The following is a 22,082-nucleotide window of genomic DNA, read 5'->3' as shown; positions in this document are numbered from 1 at the left end:
AAAAAAGAAAAAAAAGCAAACCATGACCAGCTGTCCTGATGTCCCTCTCATGCTGCCTTCCAGTCACTACACCCCCTCCAAGGTCACTACCCTCCTAACATCCAGCAGCACTAATTAGTTGGGCCTATTTTGTCCACCATCTTTCACCCAGTGTGTTTGTCGGATTTATTCATGTTGGAGTAATTGTAGTTAGTTCATTCTTTTTGCTCGTAGTATTCCACTGTGTGTCTATATCACAGTTTATCTGTTCTTGGGTGGGCATTCGGATTGTTTTCAGACTACTCCATGATATTATGAATATGGTGGCTGTGAACATTTCAGTACATGTCTGAAGTGCATAGGCCCTCATTTCTCTTGGGTATGTACATAGGAGTGGATATTCTGTGTTATTAGGTATTTGAGTATTTAGCTTTGGTAGAAACTGCCAAGCAGTTTTCCACAGTGGTTGTACCAGTTTACGTTCCCACCAGCAGTGTCGGAGAGTTCCAGTTGCTCTTCATCCATGCCAACAGTTGATATTTTCCTTCCTTTCAATTTTGGCCACTCTGATGGATATATGCAAATAAAATTTTTAAATTCAAAACAAAACAAAACAAACTGTTTGCCCCAGGCTTGTGCTTGGACGTCTGTAACCTCAGCAGGAGCCTGATCTCCGTCGGGGTTACTTAATTTCAGAAGGCAGAACCAGGACCTAGGGAACATGGGTCTGAGAGAGGCCATACAGTTGTGGTATTTAGTAGATTAGACTCCAAAACTGTTACAGCTGAACACATCAGAAGTTTTTATCGTGTAAGTGGTGGTGGGGGCATGGGTGAGCCATATTTAAACAAACTGGAATGCTGGGGGTGGGTGCAGAGTTATGGCTAATTGAATTTTCTTAATTGAGTATTAATGAAAGTGCCTTTCCTTTTTTGTGTGACTTTTCTTGAAAATGTACCTACTTTACTGTTGCAGGCACAGTAGACTGGTTTTTAAAAAGAATTTCAGTGAGTTATAGTTGAATGAAGAAGTTTTAGGACTAGTACTTTCTAAAGGAAATGTTATTTTTAATTTGGGTCTTCTCCCACTTAGATTGTACATACTTGAACAAGTCCCTCAAATTATACTTCTCAGCATTTCCCATAATCATTCATCTTTTATTTATGTGTGTATGTATATGTTGGTTTTAATGTCAGAGGCTTTTTTAAACTATATTTTTCTCTGATACCAGAACATTTCCAAAATTTCTATGAATATTTACACTGAAAGTAAAAGTCACCCAGAATCCGACAACCCAGAGATAACACTATTAACTCTTATTGTCACTCTTTCTAATATCTTCCAGTACATCTTTCCACATCAGTCAGTATTCTGCGCATCATCATTTTGATGACTCCGCAGTACTCCATTCTCCATCATAATTCGTCGATTCAGTCCCGTGTTATTGGACTGAAGATCGTTGCCAGCACTTTGCTGTTAAAGCACTGCAGTGAGCATCATTGCAGGTAAAGCTTTTGCACAAAGCCGCAATGTTTTCCTTAAGTTAAATCCCCAGAAGGGAGCTGCAAGTCAAAGGGTAGGGACATTTTAAAGCATATTTACTACACATTGCAAAATGCCTTCCAGAAAACATGCCCCAAATTATGCTGTAATCTGATTTTGCAAGAATGCACCTTTCCTGAACCCCAGCCAATTAAGTGGGTCTTTTAAAACCACTTTCTTTTTTGTAAACCATAGAGTTTTTTTTTTTTAAATGGTAATAAAATGTGTATACCTATAAGATATAGTAGCTTATGGACATTGGCCGGGAGAATACCTGAGATTTCATGTATACCATTGTTCGGTATAATTCCCCCCTAAACTTTGTACTTGTTGATGTGTACAGAGTAATTATAGCTCTGTGGCCCTTCAGGCCTGTATACTTCTGTGCTTGTTTTCCTCAGCCTTGATTTTATACTTCTACTTATGTTTTCCAGACCTTGAGTCTGTCTTTCTGGGTTGTCATTATTTTAGGGACTGTGTCCTGGTTGTAACAGCTACCTCAAATCTTTGCGAATAAAGGTGAGACTTGTGTAAATGAGACAAAATGTTGCCAGCTTCTCTCTCATTCAAAAATAAATTAAAAATATTACCAGAATGTGTTCCCAATCCAGGGAGCAAAATAAATCTGTACCGCTCGGAGATCTAACTGATCGCTCACAGCCTCCTAGAGCTACGCGTGCTTTAGAGAGAACAGCAGGTGAGTGAACATGCCCTCGGGTGTGTTGCTTAAACTGCTTTTATTTATATGGTACTTTGGAGGTTAAAAAGTCCCTGAGCAATAGCAATTCCTTCACTGAAAATATCAAAGGACAGCAGTGGTTCGCCCTAGGGTGCTGAGGAGGGGGACTTGTGCTTCTCACTCATGCTCTGCCCTCTGGAGGGCTCACGTTTTCTTTATGTGAGTGGATTACTTTTATAACGCTTAAGCTAAGGGAAAAAAGCAGGGATCAATCTGTTACATTTTAATGGGTAAAAAGTTTTAAAAACTAAGCTGAAATGGGCCATTTCTACCTGTTTTGTGAATTAATCTTTTAAGCACGTGTAATTTAAAATCTTAACGTTTTTCTCTTAATCTTTACTTATAGGAGTAGATTTTTAACACTTAGTAACCTGAGACTATAAATGCAACAGAAAAAGAACTCAACAAAACTGAGGACACCCAAATTCCAGTTCTTACAACTGTCTTTAAAAGTCTTATTCCTGATGTTGCTAGCAGCTAATTCCTTTCAAGGTGCAGCTGTATCCTTGAAAGTTACAAAAGCAGTAATTACAAGGACAAGAAAAGGTACAAAAGTGGTAATGACAGCCTGTCAAAGTAAGTAGGGGTGAAAGTTCAGATGATCAGAACACATTGCCTGGAATAAGCATGAAAAAGATGGTGGTTGGGGGTCAGAACAGATCTCAGATGACGAGTCCAGCTGCCAGCCACCCTAAGTGCTTCTCTTTGACCTTCGGGATGGAGCACCCCCTCCTGAGTTAGGAGGGAAGCCCCAGCCTGTGCGTGGAGGGTAGAGGAGTACAGGAGACAACCCTAGTCACCTTCGCGTGCCTGTCTGATACGGAGGCTGAGACCAATCCATCTCTGGCCACAAAAACTCAGGTGGCAAAAGAAAATCAGGAAAATCACAACGATAATTCCTTATACTTAAGTCCTGCAATTTTTTAAATATAAAACTTTACTGGTTTTGATTGACCAAATGGTATATTTTATCATGGGCTTCATCTTATACCTGGAGCAGCTCTGGGTGCAGGCCATCAACTATGTCTGACAGTGCAATGTATTTCTAAGTGTGTAAACACACTTTAAATGTGCAAAACATTGTTCTTACATGACTGTCCAATTGTTGTGCCCTTGAGAAGATGCCTTCACCTAACCAATCCATCCTTTTTGTTATCCCAGATTTTTGTATGCACTTGATAATGTCATAGTCCTCCATTTGACCTTGTGCTTTAATTTTCTCGCCTGTCAATAAGGATGATAATAGTACCTACCTCATATGGTTGTGAAGACTAAACATAACACATGGAAAGCTCTTCGAACAGTCTGTTAGCAGGGATAACGTGTGTTTCCCAGACTGTAACCACCACGAGAGCATTGATTTTCATCTGTTTTGTTTACTGCTTATCCCTGGTATCTAACAGTGATGGCCACATAGGCGGAGCTGAGTAAATATTTGATAAAAGAATGGTGTTGAAATTATTGGCATGAATTTTCTGTCGGTGAGCTGTATGCTCCCTGAGGATTTTTTTAATCCCTTATCGTGCTGATGTATAGTAGGACCTTAAAGATATTTGTTGAATAAATAGTGAAGATCTATGCTTATCACACAGTTGTAACTAAAATCCTCACCTTACTCCATGGCCAGTGGGACTGAGATAGCAGTAATAATAATAACTATCATGTTTTGAGCATCTATTACGTATGTGCCAAGCTCACCACCTGCGTTCATTCTTTCAGCAACTGTTTTCTTTTGCGCCACAGCTGTGCCAAGCACTGTGGTCATCACTGGGACCCACACTGGAGAAAAGACAGAGTACGTCCTTTTCTAGAGTTTATAGCTTGTGGCAGGACAACAGTGCCAAGGTTTTAGTATCTCTAGCCTTTCCCTCCACCTTGGCCTGCCCCCAGTATCATCAGTTCTGTTTCCTTGCTCCTTCCCCACCTTCTCTCCCAGGGGGGTCCTGCCTTTACCAATTCAGTTCTTTGGACTTTGTTTTGTCTCAGTATTGGAAGAAAGGAGGAAAAGATTAATATACTATTCTTGCTGCGTAAATGAGTAGTGAATAGGGAAGGGAGATTTTGTCACAGAAATCTGTTTCTTTAAACAATGAAATGAAAGGTCATGGAGATGTGATTGCTTCCAGTACCATGTCTCAAGAGGTAGCAATAAATACCTTTTGGGATGATTATTATACTGATATTCTCATCATGTGGTTGGTTCCTAAGGAGCTGGGGATCTGTGGTACTCAGAATTCTCTGAGAATATTCTTCTAGGAGAGGCTAAGCCCACAGAGGTGGCCCTGTGCTTTGCTGGCCCAGTAGCTTCTTGTACCCAATTCATCTTGTGAGGGATGGAACCACGTAACCCTGTGGGCTTCATGGCTTCATTTCTAGGATACCCTTTGCATTTTGAAGCAGCACCTTTTTTTTTTTTTATGAGGAAGATTTGCCCTGAGCTAACATAAGTGCCACTCTTACTCTGTTTTGTATGTGGGTCACCACCTCAGCATGGCTGACAAGTGGTGTGGGTCCACACCTGGGATCCGAACCCGTGAAGCTGGGCTGCAGAAGTGGAGCATGCCAAACTCGACCATTATGCCATGGGGCCAGCCCCTGAAGCACCACTTTTGTAGAAATAATTCTTTACAAACCAAAGCCTGGATTAGAATGAAGAAAGGAAAGGAAGAATGAAGGCAAAACAACGTTTAAATCGTAGTGACAGTTTCACAGAGAGTTTTCTCTGTGAGCTGAAGATTTCCTATGAAACTATTCTTATAGAAAGACACAATAAGGAGTTTTTGCCTAGAGAAACATTTGCCAAACTCCTTCCCCAATCACAGCTGGAAAGACAGCTGCTAATCCAGGAGGAGATGTGTCTCACAATAGCTGGGTTACCTTTTTCTACTAATAGGTCTAATTACTTTTCACCCTAGGAGGGGAGGTTGCTGCAAACGGCTACATGGGAGTAAATGCTTTGCAGACCAGTAGCACTTTTCCAGCTGGTTCTGGACCACTGTTTACAAAGTACAGTGGATGACTGGCATCTCAGTACATCTGGATCTTCTGTGGGCAGGCCAGTTAGAAACGACCAAGGAATGAGCAAAGACACACAGCTTGTGGCAGTCCATAGCGTTAAGAACTTAGAGCCTGAATCCTTAGCAGTCTGGATGTCAAGAAAAGTCAAGGGTTTTTGTTGATGCTGTTGTTTTTCTTTTTGTAAAATATCTTTATTGAGGTATAATTTATAAACTATAAAATTCACTGCTTTTAAGGGTACAATTCAGTGATTTTTAGTAAATTTACAGAATTGTGCAACTATCACCACAGTCCAATTTTATAACCATCATCCCAAAAAAGTCCTTTGTGCTCATTTGCTGTTATTTCTCATTCTCAACCCCAATCCCAGGCACTTGCTTATATATCTTCAGTCTCTATAGATCTGTCTTTTCTAAATATTTCATGTAAATGGAATCATGTAATATGTGTTCTTTTGTGACTGGCTTCTTTCACTTAGCAGAATGGAGTTCATCTGTGTTGTAGTGTGTATTAGTACTTTATTCCTCTTAATGGCTGAATAATATTCCATTTATGGATGTACCACATTTCTTCTTTTCACCAGCTGATGGACACTTGGGTTATTTCCAACAAGGTACTTTTTGAAGAGCCACACTACTGCCTAATACTTAAAAAAGTAATTTAAATGTCAACTTGGGAAAACATAGGATTGGGAAGCAAAATTCACAAGGAAAGTCCTGACGTTTCCAGGTTTTACGAGCCTGTTTTGACTTAGTGGGTAGAGGCGAGAGCCTTGCAGCTTTTGTGACCCTCACTTGAAGCTGTTACTTTGAGCTAATGAAGTTGTGAGCAGTGGCCCCGTTACTTCACTCTAGATTTTCATTGCTAATTGGCCCACTGGGTCATTGTGTCTGTTGCAGTGTGTTCAGACTAGCTGAAGGCATGTGACACAGCTGATTCACCCGTGAGCACGTATGTCTCATATAATAATTTAAAAAATCAAAAACTGCTGCTGCTGAGTACACTTTCGCCATTAGATGGTCCAGGCACCGTGACTGGGGCTGGAGGTGCAGTGGTGCAGTGGTCCTTAGCTTTAATTTACATGCAGTTCCTATTAAGCAGACAGAGTAAACAGGTTATTTCATGTGAGATAGTGACAAGCCTTTTGAGGAAAGAAAAGCAAGGAACAGGCTGGAGAGAGGGGGAGGCTGGAGGTGCTACCATCCATGGGAGGAGGAGGGTTGAGGAAGGTATTTGTGAGACGTTTGGAGCTGAGACCCAGGTAGATGACTATCCAAGAGAAGAGCCTTGAGGCAGAGGAGCAAGTACAAAATCCCTGTGGTGGGAATGGATTTGGCTTGTTCAGAGAACATCCCAGAGGCCCTTGTGCCTGGAGCACAGTGATTGGGGACCTGGGGGGTGGGCCACAGCCCACATCTGCTTGGTTGTGGGAAATATTCAGGCTTTTCGTGCCTCCTACTCTGTTGTTATAAGGACAAAAGTCACTGATGACGTTAATCTATGATAGACATAAGAACTGAGGATAAAACCATTATAATATATAGTAAGCCACCTTTCATTGTTTCCCTTCCCCTGCTTAGGTATTTCACGTTATGTCTACTTTTTTAATGCTAACAAAACAGTTTGTGGAACTTAAAAAAAAGGATACTGTTTTTTTATCCCTCAGATAGGCAAAAAGTATGACACCACCAAGTATTGGTGAGAGTGTGGTAAAACAGTACTTTCATACGGTGGTTGTGGGAGCACAAATTGCTGCAGCTGCGTTCCCCAAAGTATCTGGGAGTATCTAAGAAAATTGAAAGATCTGTCATATACCCAGAAATGATATCATATGGCCCAGCAATTCTATTTCTAGGTAAATTCCCAGCTGTGTGTATAAGGAGGAGACGTGCAATCCCTTGCAATCCCTTGCCACATAGTTGGTATTAGCAAAATCATATAATGTCACTCAGAAGAGGAAATCAAGAAATTGGCTTATGCAATTGGAGGGGCCTGGGAAGTCAAATCTGTAGAGCAGGCTGGAAGCTGACACTGCAGTCTATGAGCAAAATATCGTCTTCCTCAGGGAAACCTCAGTTTTATTCTTAAAACCTTTCAGCTCATTAAATGAAGCCCACCCAGATTATTGAGGATAATCTCTTTTACTTAAACTAAACTGGTTGTAGGTATTAACCACATCTACAAAATTCCTTTCCACAACCCCTAAATTAGCGTTTAATTGACTGACTGGATACTGTAGCCTAGCCACATGGACACATGCAACTTGCCATTATAAAAGGATATTGTAGGGGACGGCCCCGTGGCATAGTGGGTAAACTCATGCATTCCACTTCAGTGGTCCAGGGTTCATAGGTTTGGGTCCCAGGCAAGGGCCTAGCACTGCTTGTCAAGCTACACTGTGGCAGCATCCCTCATAAAATAGAGGAAAATTGGCACAGGTGTTAGCTCAATAATAATCTTCCTCAAGCAAAAAAGGGAAGATTGGCAACAGATGTTGCTCAGGGCCAGTCTTCCTCATAAAAAAAATAAATAACAAAGGGATATCATACATAAGTTAAATAGGGATACACTCAGTCAATATGTATAAAGGTGGAGCGGTCTCAGAAGAAGATTGAATAAAAAAAGTAAGATGTAAGAGTGGAATGTATTATATGATATAGTTTTTTTATTAAATGCACAAAGCAAAGATATATATCAATTGTGGCTAAATGTACATGTGTGGAAAAGTATAAAATATGAGTTAGAAAGTTAACAGCAGTCATACGTAGCAGTTCCCTCTGGGGAGAAAAAAAGGGATATAAGACTTGGATGGGGTGGTTAAAGCATCCTGTGGTTTTGTAATAGAGTTCTGTAATGTTTTAATTCTTTTTCAGCAAAGGAAATTGATAGACAGTGTTAACTGTTATTAATTCTCGTGAGGACTACAGATAGTTCTGGAATCTTCTTTTTCTTCCCTTTATTTTATAGCACTTTTTTTATTGATGTCATAATACTATATAACATTATGAAATTTCAGTTGTACATTATTTGTCAGTCACTGTATATATGTGCCCCTTTACCCCTTATGCCCACCCCACAACCCTCTTCCCCTCTGATAATCACTAAATTGTTCTCTTCGTTCATATGTTTGTTTATCTTCCACATGAGTGAAATCATACGGTGTTTGTCTTTCTCTTTCTGGTTTATCTAACTTAACATGATACCCTCAAGTTCTATCCATGTTGTTGCAAATGGAACAATTTTGTCTTTCATTATGTCCGAGTAGTCTTCCATTGTATATATATACCACATCTTTATCCAGTTATCAGTTGAGGGGCACTTGGGCTGCTTCCACATCTTGGCTATTGTGAATAATGTTGCAGTCAACATAGGGATGCATGAGTGTCTTTGAATTGTTGATTTCAAGTTCTTTGGATAAATACCCAGTAGTGGAATAGCTGGGTCATATGGTATTTCTATTTTTAATTTATTGAGAAATCTCCATACTGTTTTCCATAGTGGCTGCACCAGTTTGCATTCCCACCAGTGGTGTATGAGGGTTCCCTTTTCTCCACATCATCTCCAACATTTGTTATTTTTTGTCTTGGTGGTTATAGCCATTCTAACAGATGTAAAGTGATATCTCATTGTGGTGTTGATTTGCTCCTCGATGATTAGTGATGTTGAACATCTTTTCATGTGCCTATTGGCCATCTGTGTATCTTCTTTGGAAAAATATCTGTTCATATCCTCTGCCCATTTTTTGATCAGGTTGGTTTTTTTTGTTGCTCAGTTGTTTGAGTTCTTTCTATATTTTGGAGATTAACCCCTTGTCAGGTATATGATTTGCAAATATTTTCTCCCAGTTGGTGGGTTGTCTTTTCATTTTGTTCATGGTTTCCTTTGCCTTGCAGAGGCTCTTTACTCTGATGAAGTCCCACTTGTTTATTTTTTCTTTTGTTTTCCTTGCCCGAGTAGATAATGGTATTCAAAAAGCTCCTTCTAAGACCGATGTCAAAGACTGTACTGTGTATGTTTTCTTCTAGGAGTTTTGTGGTTTCACGTCTTACCTTCAGGTCTTTAATCCATTTTGAGTTAATTTTTGTGTATGGTGAAAGATAATGGTCTACCTTCATTCTTTTGCATGTGGCTGTCCAGTTTTCCCAAGACCATTTGTTGAGGAGACTTTCCTTTCTCCATTGTATGTTAGCTCCTTTGTTGAAGATTAGCCGTCCATATATGTGTACTTTTATTTTTGGGCTTTCAATTCTGATCTGTGTGTCTGCCCTTGTATCAGTACCATGGTGTTTTGATTACCATAGCTTTGTAGTATATTTTGAAGTCAGGGATTGTGATGCCTCCAGCTTTGTTCTTTTTTCTCAGGATTGCTTTAGCTATTTGGAGTCTTTTGTTGCCCCACTGGAATTTTAGGATTCTTTGTTCTATTTCTGTGAAGAATGTCATTGGGATTCTGACTGGGATTGCATTGAATCTGTAGATTGCATTAGATAGTATGGACATTTTAACTATGTTTATTGTTCCAATCCATGTGCATGGAATATCTTTCCATTTCTTTATGTCATCATCCATTTCTTTTAATAATGTCTTATAGTTTTCATTGTATAGGTCTTTCACTTCCTTGGTTAAATTTATTCCTAGATATTTTATTCTTTTTGTTGCAATTGTAAATGGGGTTGTATTCTTGAGTTCTCTTCCTGTTAGTTTGTTATTAGAATATAGACATGCAACTGATTTTTGCAAGTTGATTTTGTATCCTGCAACTTTGCTGTAGATGTTGATTATTTCTAATAGTTTTCCGGTGGATTCTTTAGGGTTTTCTGTATATAAAATCGTATCATCTGCAGATAGTGAGAATTTTACTTCCTCCTTGTCAATTTGGATTCCTTTTATTTCTTTTTCTTGCCTAATTGCTCTGGCTAAAACCTCCAGTTCTATGTTGAATGAGAGTGACAAGAGTGGGCACCCTTGTCTTGTTCCTGTTCTCAGATGGATGGCTTTCAGTTTTTCCCTGTTGAGTATGATGTTGGCTGTGGGCTTGTCATGTATGTCCTTTCTTATGTTGAGGTACTTTCCTTCTATATCCATTTTATTGAGAGTTTTTATCATAAATGGATGTTGGATCTTGTCAAATTCTTTCTCAACATCTATTGAGATGATCAAGTGGTTTTAATACTTCATTTTGTTAATGTGGTGTATCACATTGATTGATTTGTGGATGTTGAACCATCCCTGCATCCCTGGTATAAATCCCACTTGATCATGATGTATGATTCTTTTAATGTATTGCTGTATTTGGTTTGCCAGTATTTTGTTGAAGATTTTTGCATCTGTGTTCATCAGTGATATTGTCGTGTAGTTTTCCTTCTTTGTGTTGTCCTTATCTGTCTTTGGGATCAGGGTAATGTTGGCCTTGTAAAATGTGTTAGGAAGTGTCCCATCTTCTTCAGTTTTTTGGAATAGTTTGAGAAGGATAGGTACTAAATCTTCTTTGAATGTTTGGTAGAATTCTCCAGAGAAGCCATCTGGTCCTGGACTTCATTTATTTTTTTTAAGCTTGGCACCTGCACTAACATCTGTTGCCAATCTCTTTTTTTTTTTCTTCTCTCCGAAGTCTGCCAGTACATAGTTGTATATTCTTGTTGTAGGTCATTCTAGTTGTGCTATGTGGAATGCCGCCTCAGCATGGCTTGATGAGCGGTGCCCTGTCAGCACCCAGGATCAGAACTGGTGAAACCCTGGGCCACCAAAGTGGAGAGCATGAACTTAACCACTTGGCAACAGGGCCAGCCCCCTGGACTTTTATTTTTTGGGAGGTTTTGATTACTGTTTCAGTCTCTTTACTTGTGATTGGTCTATTCAGATTCTCTATTTCTTCTAGATTCATTTTGGGGAGGTTGTATGAATCTGAAAATTAAGCCATTTCTTCTAGATTGTCCAATTTGTTGGCATGTAGTTTTTCATAGTATTCTCTTACAATCCTTTGTATTTCTGTGATATCTGTTGTGATTTCTCCTCTTTCATTTCTATTTTATTTATTTGAGCCTTCTCTCTTTTTTTCTTAGTCTCACTAAGGGTTTGTCAGTTTTGTTTATCTTCTCAAAGAACCAGCTCTTAGTTTCATTGATCCTTTCTACTGTTTTTTTGGTTCCAATTTAATTTATTTCTGCTCTAATTTTTATTATTTCCTTCCTTCCACTGACTTTGGGCTTTGTTTGCTCTTCTTTTTCTAGTTCTGTTAGGTGTTGTTTAAGATTGCTTATTTGAGATTTTGCTTGCTTGTTAAGGTGGGCCTGTTTTGCTATGAATTTCCCTCTTAGGACCGCTTTTGCTGCATCACATATGAGTTGGTATGGTGTGTTTTCATTTTTGTTTGTATTCAGATATTCTTTGATTTCTCCTTTAATTTCTTCAGTGATCCATTGGTTGTGTAGCAGCATGCTGTTTAGTCTCCACATGTTTGTCACTTTCCCAGCTTTTTTCTTGTAGTTGATTTCAAGTTTCATAACATTATGGTTGGAAAATAGTCCTGATATGATTTCAATCTTCTTAAATTTATTGAGGCTTGCCCTGTTTCCCAACATATGGTCTGTCTTTGAGAATGTTCCATGTGCACTTGAGAAGAATGTGTATTCTGCTGATTTTGGATGTCATGTTCTATATATTATCTATTAAGTCCATCTTGTCTAGTTTTTTGCTCAGTTCCACTAATTCCTTGTTGACTTTCTGTCTGGTCAATCTATACATTGATGATAGTGGGGTGTTAAGGTCCCCTACTATTATTGTGTTGCCATTAAGATCTCCTTTTAGGTCAATTAATAGTTGCTTTATGTACTTTGGTGCTCCTGTGTTAGGTGCATATATATTTAGAAGTGTTGTGTCCTCTTGCTGCAGTGTCCCTTTTATCATTATATACTTCTCCTCTTTGTCTCTCATTGTCTTTTTTATCTTGAAGTCTACTTTGTCTGATATATTTATGGCAACACCTGCTTTCTTTTGTGTGCCATTAGCTTGGAGTATTGTCTTCCATCCCTTCATTCTGAGCCTGTCTTTGTCTTTAGAACTGAGATTTGTTTCCTGAAGGCAGCAAATTGTTGAGTCTTAATTTTGAATACATCTAGCCACTCTGTGTCTTTTGATTGGGGAATTCAATACCTTTGCATTTAGAGTGGTTATTGATATGAGGGCTTAATGCTGCCAGTTTATAGCTTGTTTTCCAGCTGTTTTGTATTTCCCTTGCTTCTTGTCCTGTGTATTTCAGACTGCTGATTCAGTTTAGTGGCTTTCTATGATGGTTTTCTCTTTATTTATCATTTGTGTCCCTGTTTTGATTTTTTGTTTAGTGGTTACCATGAGGTTTGTATAAAAGACCTTGTAGATGAGATAGTCCATTCTCTGATGGCCTCTTATTTCCTTAGTCTAAGCAGGTTCCATCCTTTTCCTCTTCCCCTTCTAAGTTGTTGTTGTCACAACTTATTCCATTTGTGTTATGAATTTGTAGTTAAAATGAAATGTTTGTATTTATTTTTTATGTTTTCCTTTCCTTTACCTTTAGAGTTGTTTGCTAATCTGTTCTGATGGAGAATTGCTATTTTCTGATTTTGTCTGCCTATTTATCTCCTTGCTCAAGGCTTTGTAAATCCTTCTTTTTTTTTTTTTTTTTAGGTATGAGGGCCTTCTTGATAATTTATTGTGGGGGGGGGGGTCTTGTGGCAATGAAATCCCTCAGCTTTTGTTTATCTGGGAAAGTTTTTATTTCTCCATCATATCCGAAGGATATTTTTGCTGGATATAGTGCTGTTGGCTGAAAGTTTTTGTCTTTCAGAATTCTGAATATATCATTCTCTTCTCTCCTACCCTGTAAGGTTTCTGCTGAGAAGTCTGCTGAAAGCCTGATAGAGATGCCTTTGTAGGTTATTTCTTCTGCCTTGCTGCCCTTAATATTTTTTCTTTGTCATTTGCTTTTGCCAGCTTTACTAATATATGCCTTGGAGGTCTTTTTACATTGATGTAGCTAGGAGTTCTGTTGACTTAATTTACATGTAATTCCAGCTCCTTCTCCAGTTTTGGGAAGTTCTCAGCTATTATTTCTTTGAACAAGCTCTCTGCTCCTTTCTCCCTCCCTTCTCCCTCTTGAATACCTATAATCCTTATGTTGCATTTCTTAATTGAGTCAGATACTTCTCAGAGAATTTCTTCATTTCTTTTTAGACTTAGTTCTCTCTCCTCCTCCACGTGAAACATTTCTATATTCCTGTCCTCTAGATTGCTAATTCTATCCTCCATAAAATCAGCTCTATTATTCAAGAACTTCAGATTTTTCTTTACCTCATTCATTGTGGTTTCACTCCAACATTTCTGATTGGTTTTTCTTTATAGTTTTGATCTCTTGTGAAGAATTCCCTCTGTTCATTAATTTTGTTCCTGATTTCATTGAACTGTCTTCGTGAATTCTCTTGTGACTCATTGAGTTTTTTTATGATGGCTGTTTTGAATTCTCTGTCATTTAGATTATAGATTTCTGTGCCTTCAGGGTTTATTTCTGGGTGTTTGTCTTTTTCCTTCTGGTCTGGAGTATTAATATATTTCTTCATACCATTTGATAGAGTGGATTGGTGCCATCACATAGTGATAGTATCTGGTTGTAGGTTCCACCTGCTGCCATGGGGGCGGGGGAGGGGCTGGGTGGGTGGGCAGGGACTGTATAATCTGAGCCTGTCTCAATCCCTGTCAGCTGTGCCTATCCAAACCTTGGCTGCTCCTTGGGATGGCAGCAGACCTGTGGGGTCTCCCACCAAATGGAAAAGTAATCACACGGGGGCTCACAGCTGCTGCTGACTGTTCCCACAGTCCAGCCAAGATGCACTCTCTCCTTTGGGGCCACAGCGGTACTATGGGTGTTCGAGGCAGCCAGTAGCTCATTCAGCTGGGCTCGCAGCTCCACTGCTGTCTGCTTCTAGGTCGCAGCAGCTTTGTGCTTGGGGGGTGGGGCTTCTCCATTGCGTCAGAGCCTGAGCTGCTCCCTGTGGATTCTGTGGCCCTGTGGACTCTCCTACCAGAGGGGGAAGCAATAACGTGGGGGCTCAGGGCTGCCATCACCTGTTTATGCAGTCATGCTCCTACCCTCAGGTCCACAGGAGTCTCCAGCTGGGAGAGCAGTCTCACACATGCACTGGGCTGCCTGGGGCCCAGAGAGTGCTCACCTATCTCCAACACCTCCTTGGGGGTAGTCCATCCACCTTTAGATGTATAGCTGCACGGGTCTCTCAGGCGTCCTGATATACCGTATGGGCATCCTCCACTTATCAATGAATGCCTATTTAGTTGTAGTTTGAAGGAGGGGAGACAAAAGGAACAGCTCACTCCACTATGTTGCTGACATCCATGTAGCACTTTTCCTTTTTTTTTTTAAGGGAAGGAAGACAGTCAGAAATATTCATTTGCCTGGGTAGGGTTGGTCCATATTGTTGTGTTATTAGAAGATTAATTATATTCATCAAAAATCTGGAGTAAGTTACAAGAAAGCTTCTAAAAAGAAAAGGAAAATATTGTAGAGACTCCCATAATTTCTCATACTAAAATAGTGCTCCATCATAAAAGTGTTTTCATCTCACGTTATTGCACAATTCACTTCAAGGAACATGTATTGAGGCCTGAGGGATGAGTCCAGAGGTTAGTAGGGAGGTGGCCTCGACCTGACTCCACCTCTTGCTGCCTATGGAACCTTCAGCAAGATTTTTAAATTTAACATCTGAAAGTTTTAGTGTCTCATTTTAAAACAGGGAAAATAATAATCACAGTGTTAGGATCTAATGAGAAAACCCATCTAAAATGCTTGTCATAGAGCCTGAAACATAGTAGCACTCCATAAACATCAAAATGTATCTCAAATGAAAAAAAGGGATAGAATGTTTTCAACTGAATAAAGCAGATAATAATAACACCTTTGGGTTTTTTTGTACTGCACACTCTTCTAGAGGTTTTTGTATTCATGGTCTCTCTCATCCAGAGATGTGACACTTTGAGGTAGGTATACCAGTATCATTTGTTTTCATGTTGCAGAGGAAGAGGAGGTACCTGGGGACATTTGAAGAGTTGAGTAGTATTTTAGAGCTTTTTGTCTTGTAATATTAATTATTGCAATTGATTCACTGTGCACTAAGAGTCAAGTGCTTTGAAGAGCACATAAGTGCTCCATAAATATTAGTTATTATCTCTTTGAATCCTCCTACCCTCCTGATATGGAAATTATTATTATTCCCATTTTATAGGGGAGACCGAGGCTCAGCAAGGTGGGATGTGATTTGCCCAAGATTCAAGGCCAAAGTTTCTTTCATGCCGTGTTCCTCCATCCCTCCAGACCCATTGCTACTGGGATGGCATGTTACAGATTATAGATAATACAAATTGATACATAATGCAAGTCAATAGCTAGTAGCATAGATAGATAATACAGACTGATCAGAGGCCAAAACATTGTTCACATTTGACTGATGGAAAGCATTTTTGTGTGTTTATATATTTGGCTGTATTTCTGCTTTTAGTAGTTCAAAAAAAAATCTCAATTGTCTAGTTTTCCTTTACTTGGCTTCTGCTCCCCATTCAAGATGGATATGAAAAACATGATTCTTCTGACCATCTGTTAGCTGCACAAGCAGCTCCCTTTTTGCCAGATTTACTCACTAATACTTTCCCTAAAGGCAGGGGACGAGATCAAGTACTGATGATGTTAGTCCAGGAAAAGCAGCTCCTAACAATACGAGGAAGGAGGAAGCAAGATTTTCTGCAAATGACATCTATCTAGAAATATTCTCAAATACTTAACTCTTCTTAACAAATATTCTTGTCATATGAAATTAGAACGTGCCTTGATTGGTTTAAGCATTTGTGATAGTGCTAGATTAATTTGTATGAAATTGTGTAGAACAAAATAATGTCAAATTTCAAGGATACATGTGTTACCTGAATCAAGTTATAAAACTCTCTATTTACTTAGATTCTTAAATCACTTTTAAAGCTTATGCCAGTATAAATACTACCCACATTTTTCAACTTAAAAAATAAAGCACTGAAATAATTTGTCCTTCATCATGTAGAGAACTGGAAAAAGAAACGAAAAGAGAAACCAATTCTTAGAAATTTAGAGTCAGCTCAGTTTAACTATCTGGCTAGTCATAATTGTATTGATATATGCTTCATGGTCTATAGTTCTATACTGATAAAGGTAATAATTTTTTGAAAATGAAAGAAAAATCTAAATTGTGAGAAAGTTAAAACCACCATAAGATTGTATAATTTGTCTTAAAGTTGTGATCTGTAACTTTACAGGAGGCAAAGGGAATTAATGAGATAGACCAGCCAGAAGTCTGGTGGGAAGTGCCTGTAGGTTCCAAGTGGTCTGTTCCTCAACATTTTATTGAAATGTCTAACTGCTAATTCCCCAGTGCTGCTGAGCTTTCGTGATAGAAACAGCCTTTCTTCGTATGAGACTCAGCACATGGGGAACGGTGGTATCGCCAGTCATTTTAGCCCAGACTATCTGTATTCTCTGAATGGCAGTGAAACTCCTTCTGGTTGAAACTGGTTTGGTAACTTATGCTCCTTGCCAGGCAGTAACTAGTGGAGTACATACTAATTTTTTGTTATTGATTGTAACAAAATAGTGCTTCTTGGCCTATTGATAGCTTTTGTAATTTATTTTGTTTTTATACTTGGTATCTTAAACGTTTTTTTCTTAGTGCCAAACTTAAAATGGATTTGTTGATTGCTACTGATGATTCTCTCTAAATTTTAGACTCTATAACAATTCAGGTCTTAACAAGCCTTGACAAGCGTGACCTTTGACCCAACTACTGCCCTCCCAAAACAATGTGGGACTCATTCAATTCACAGGATGTCCACTGCTACTATAAAATTTTACGAATTGTGGACTACAAAGGCAGCACTGCTTTTTTGTTTGTGGGTTTAAAAATACATGTACTTCAGCTAAAAGAACTAGATTAATGGCTAAGAGCCAGCGTAGAAATGGATTTTCCACTGTTCGCAGAGGCCAAAATTTCCAGGGAATTTCTGTAGCTAAATTTAAACAATAAAGAATTGCAGTGTGTGTTGAACTTTCAAAACTCTTGTATTGTTTTCTATGAAGCTGGTTGTCATCTCAAGTCCCAGTTAAACTTTATTTTCCAATAGATTCACTTGGATAGTAGCTTATGCTTGGTGTTAACTTTGAGAGTTCTCGTTAATTCATTGTTTTTGATATTTTAAGATAGGAGTTATATGTAAACATTTCAAGACTTATATCAAGAAATCAAATTATATTTTCCCCTTATTTGGATAAGCTGAACTAAGAATAATGTTAAGAAAGGACGCAGGACTGGGCTTCTTTTTGTGACTGCTTATACGCTAGAGGACGAGGTTAGCTCTGCATCCGTTTCCTTTTATTCTTATCATCCAGACTTAGCCTTGTAAGAGTGTTATAAGAATTTTAAATGATATTTTAAAAAGTTTTTTTTTTATTATACCCTATATTCTTATCATCCAAACTTCATCTCATAATGTTATTATAAGAACTTTAAGTGAGATATTTGAAAAAAATAGTGGGTTTTTTATTAGAAAGTAACCATTTTCTAATAAAATTATTCGATTTTTTGAAAATTATTGAAATCTCGTGCATTGCTGAAGGGAACGTAAAATGGTACAGCCACTCTGGAAAATAGTTTGGCAATTTCTTATAAAGTTAAACACATACCTACCATATGATGCAGTAATTGAACTCCTAGGTATTTATCTTAGAGATATGAACACTTACGTTCACACAGAAACCTGTATGAGATTGTCTCTATCGGGTTTATCTATAATTACCAAAAACTGGAAACAACCCAGATGTTCAACAGGTAAATGGATAAACTTTAATACATCCATACTATGGGACACTACTAGCAAAAAAAGGGATCAACTATTGATACACCCAACAATTTTGATGGTTCTTAAGGGCATTGTGCTGAGTGAAAAAGCCAGTTTCAAAAGGTCACATACATTATAATTCCATTAATACAACATCCTCACAACGGCAAAATTATAGTGATTGAGAGCAGTAGCTGCCAGGAGTTAGGTTGGAAGGATGTGGCTATAAAAGGGTGACATGAAGGAGGTCTTTGTGTTAATGGAACAGTTCTGTATTATAATTGTGGTGGTTATACAAATCTATACATGTGATAAAATTTCATAGAAACAGTGCACACCCTACCCTCCAAATGAGTGCTATAAAAGCTGATAAATCCAAATGAGGTCTGTAGTTTAGTTAATAATGTTGTACCAATATGAGTTTCCTGGTTTTGATAATGTGCTATTGTTATATAAGTTGTCATCAGGGGAAGCATATATGAGAACTCTCTGTACAGATTTTACAACTTCTTGTGAATATTAAACTATTTCAAAATAAAAAACTTGAAAACAAAATAAGAGAATTGGGAAAAGATGATAGAAATAGCAGCTGTGGCTACAGGGCTCCGTGATCAGTTACTGAGGCCTACTGCCTCGCAGAGAGACTGGTGGGGGAGTCAACATGGCTTTGGGGCTTCATAGCTACTCATTGTGAATGAGGCTCAAATAGCTGACTGGCTGTTATCCCAACGATACAGGATGAGTGGACTTCCAGTTAAGCATGGCAGATTGATCTGATGTGTTTTTCTTCTTTCTTTTGAGAATATGTTAAAATGATGGCAAAGGAACTAAAAACAACAAAAACAAAAACCTATAAATCCATAGTGTAGAGACCTGAAAACAGAAATATCAGTTGATAGAAAATGGACAGAGGAGTGGTAACTGCCTTAAGAGGAGTTACGACTGATGAGAAGTACTGATGAGAATTGAGCCGTTCACCTGAGAGAACCCCAAAGGCTAAGGAGCAGGCCGCACAGAAGGCAGGGACCGAGGGGACACACAGGACTAGAATGGGAGTCATGCAAGCTGGTTTAACTGCCAGGTTCCCTTTTCTACCCAAGCACCACTGCTGCCAGCAGCTCCCTCTGCCTGGCAGACTGGAGATTTAATCTCAGGATACATTGAATCAGAGAAGCTCTCGACTTGGAAACACCAGCCAAGGGTGGAGGGAGTAAAGCTCAGAACTGAAAACAGGGGAATTCAGTAAAAATCAGCTCAATAAACTGTGAGATTCTCAACCTTCTTCCTGACTGGGAAAGCTGACCACCTGGTGATTGCCCCCTTCCCCACCTAGTGAGAGGAAATTAGAAACTGCTCTGGAGAAACCCAGTAGCTCTGGTTACTGTCATGTGGCCAGTTTCTCTACAGCTGCCTTGCTGTCCAACCACTCTGAATGAAGCCTGCTAGTCAAAAACCACCCTGTATACACACCCACAAGCTTCTAGCCAGCATTGTAGGGCTTTATTCGTAAATATGACCAGATTGATCAAGGATCACCAGACATTTGAAGAAAGCCTCCAACACAGAAGACGGATGGATACCAAACAATGAGAAGAAATAATCAGGAGAAAATAGGGAGAACTGGAAGAAAATACCAAAAACTACAATTTATTTAGGGAAGAGATGATATTGCATCCATAAAACAAGATCAGGATGCTTTTTAAAAGGAATAATCCAAAAACTTGAAAGAGCCCAAATTAAAACTATATCAAAAGTTTTTGAAATGTAATAGAAGATTTGGAATGTAAAGTTGAGGATATCTATCAGAGATGTAGAACAAAAAGTGGAAAAGCAGAGAAAAAAGGTAAACTGATGAGAGAATAAGTCCAGAATGTGTAAAATCCTCATCAGAGTTCCAGAAAGAATGAAGAGACAAGAAACAGAACAGTAACATTTTTGGGGCCAGCCCAGTGGCCTAGTAGTTAAGTTCACACACTTCGCTTTGGCACCCTGGGGTTTGCGGGTTCAGATCCTGGGTGTGGACCTACACACTGCTCATCAAGCCATGCTGTGGTGGCATCTTACATACAAAATAATAGAGGAAGATTGGCACAGATGTTAGCTCAGGGACAATCTTCCTCACCAAAGAAAAAACAAACAACATTTTTCAGACCTGAAGGACGTAATTTTCTATATGGGTAGGGTCTATTGAGTGCTCAATAAAATAAATGAAAAAAGTACTCACACTGAAACAGACCCTTATATAGTTTCAAAAACACAGGGATAAAGAGAAGGCCTCCAGAAATAAACAAGCCAAAGGAAAAAGAAAAACCCCACATACAAAGGAAGAAGAAATGACTGCCAACTTCTCAATAGCAAAACTGAATATTAAAGATAGTGGAGCAGTATCTTTAAAATCACTTTCGATATGTAATACTCTACCCACCAAAATACCAATCAATGTCAAGGTAAAGATAATATCAGACGTTTGGGGACTCAAATTTACCTCTCACACTTCATTTCTTAGATCAATCTTGGAGAATGATCTCCAGCAAATAGGAATGAATGAAGAGAGAAAGATGTGGATTCCAGTTAATGAGAGTTCTAACACAGGGGACCAAGGGGACATGAAGGGGCAGCAGCGTCACAGGGACAGTCAGGACAGACTGAGCAAGAGGACAGAGAGTCCTTGGAGGAAGCTCAGGGGGAAAAATGGAAGATTAGCTGACAACTTTGCACGTTTGAAAAATAATGTTAATAGGCTTCTGCTAGATCTGATGGAGCATGTGGAAAAATTCTAGATACGTGGAAAACTAAGCATGGGAGGAGTGGGGGTGGAATGAGATGATTGTTAATCCCAGGAGAAACAAAAAGGCTGTACCAGGAAAGGAAACGTAATCCCTAGTACATTCCTTGCATTGTAGTGACCAGTACTTGCAAAGTCATAATAAACCCTGACTATTGACTTACCAGGAAATTGTCATTTAATTATATAGGAAGGATTGCAGAAGGGAAGCTGGGGTGATGTGGAGAGCTAAGTCCTCATCTCCTGTAGTAGAAAGCCAATAGTTACTGTCCAAAACTAAGAAATCAAGAATGTTATTCAAAACAATGGCAGTAAATACAAGCTTAATTGAAAGTGCTCTTTGGAGTAAGGCCAGGGGTGGGGAAAGGTTGAGGCAGGGGTTTTTTTTTCCGCAATAAGCCTGTATCACCATTTGATAAAAGAAGTCATTACGTTCTCTCTACTAGCTCATAATGGAGAACCTTTTTATCCCAAAGAGCACGTGTGTGATTATCTGCCTCTTTGAATGTCATTTTTCATTCTTTTCACTGCCTGGTCGTCTACAAACAGAGTGCACTTTTTGGGAGAGGGGGTAGAGACTTGAGTGGTCTGTCTGGAATGATTAATATTGTGAAGCTTGTTGTTTGTAGGTGGAACAAATGTAGTCACCATGTGTCCTGAGTCAAGAACTCAGAGCCCCATAGGAATGATTTCTTGTCTGGACTTCAGATTTAGGATATTTTAAATTTAGACCAACGTTCTAAACAATTGCACGTCTTATACTTGTTATAGCATTTGTCTCTAGGTTTATGACTTTCTGGTGATACAGAAATGACACTTTGCAAAATGAAAACCATGACATCTGCACAGATATGGCCTCATGAAATCATGAGGGGAACGTCTTCCCATCCACCACTGTGTGCACAGGACCTGGCATGCGGTGGTTATGCCATAAGCAGTTAGATGATAAACTGATCTCTAGGGGAAAATGCCATGACCACCTGGAAACAAGGTTCCAGGCTGGCCTGTGTCCTAGGACCATTAGGAGCACCCACTCCTACACCCTGCCCTGGTAATTATACATAGTAGAAACAGTATCTCTTGGAAATTTCTGTTCGATTGATAGTCAAAACACTGCCA

The 22,082-nt window shown here is 39.1% G+C and overlaps 1 protein-coding gene across 2 annotated transcripts in view; it reads left to right on the top strand.

The window, feature by feature from the left end:
• The window catches only part of BAIAP2L1 (BAR/IMD domain containing adaptor protein 2 like 1), a 102,710-nt gene that overhangs the window by 5,766 nt on the left and 74,862 nt on the right, over positions 1-22,082 (top strand). The window lies entirely within an intron of this gene.

This window comes from Equus asinus, chromosome 14, assembly GCF_041296235.1.
Source record: "Equus asinus isolate D_3611 breed Donkey chromosome 14, EquAss-T2T_v2, whole genome shotgun sequence".
NCBI lineage: Eukaryota > Metazoa > Chordata > Mammalia > Perissodactyla > Equidae > Equus > Equus asinus.
The sequence above is the reverse complement of the archived record's forward strand: the minus strand, read 5'-3'. Positions and strand labels throughout refer to the sequence as shown.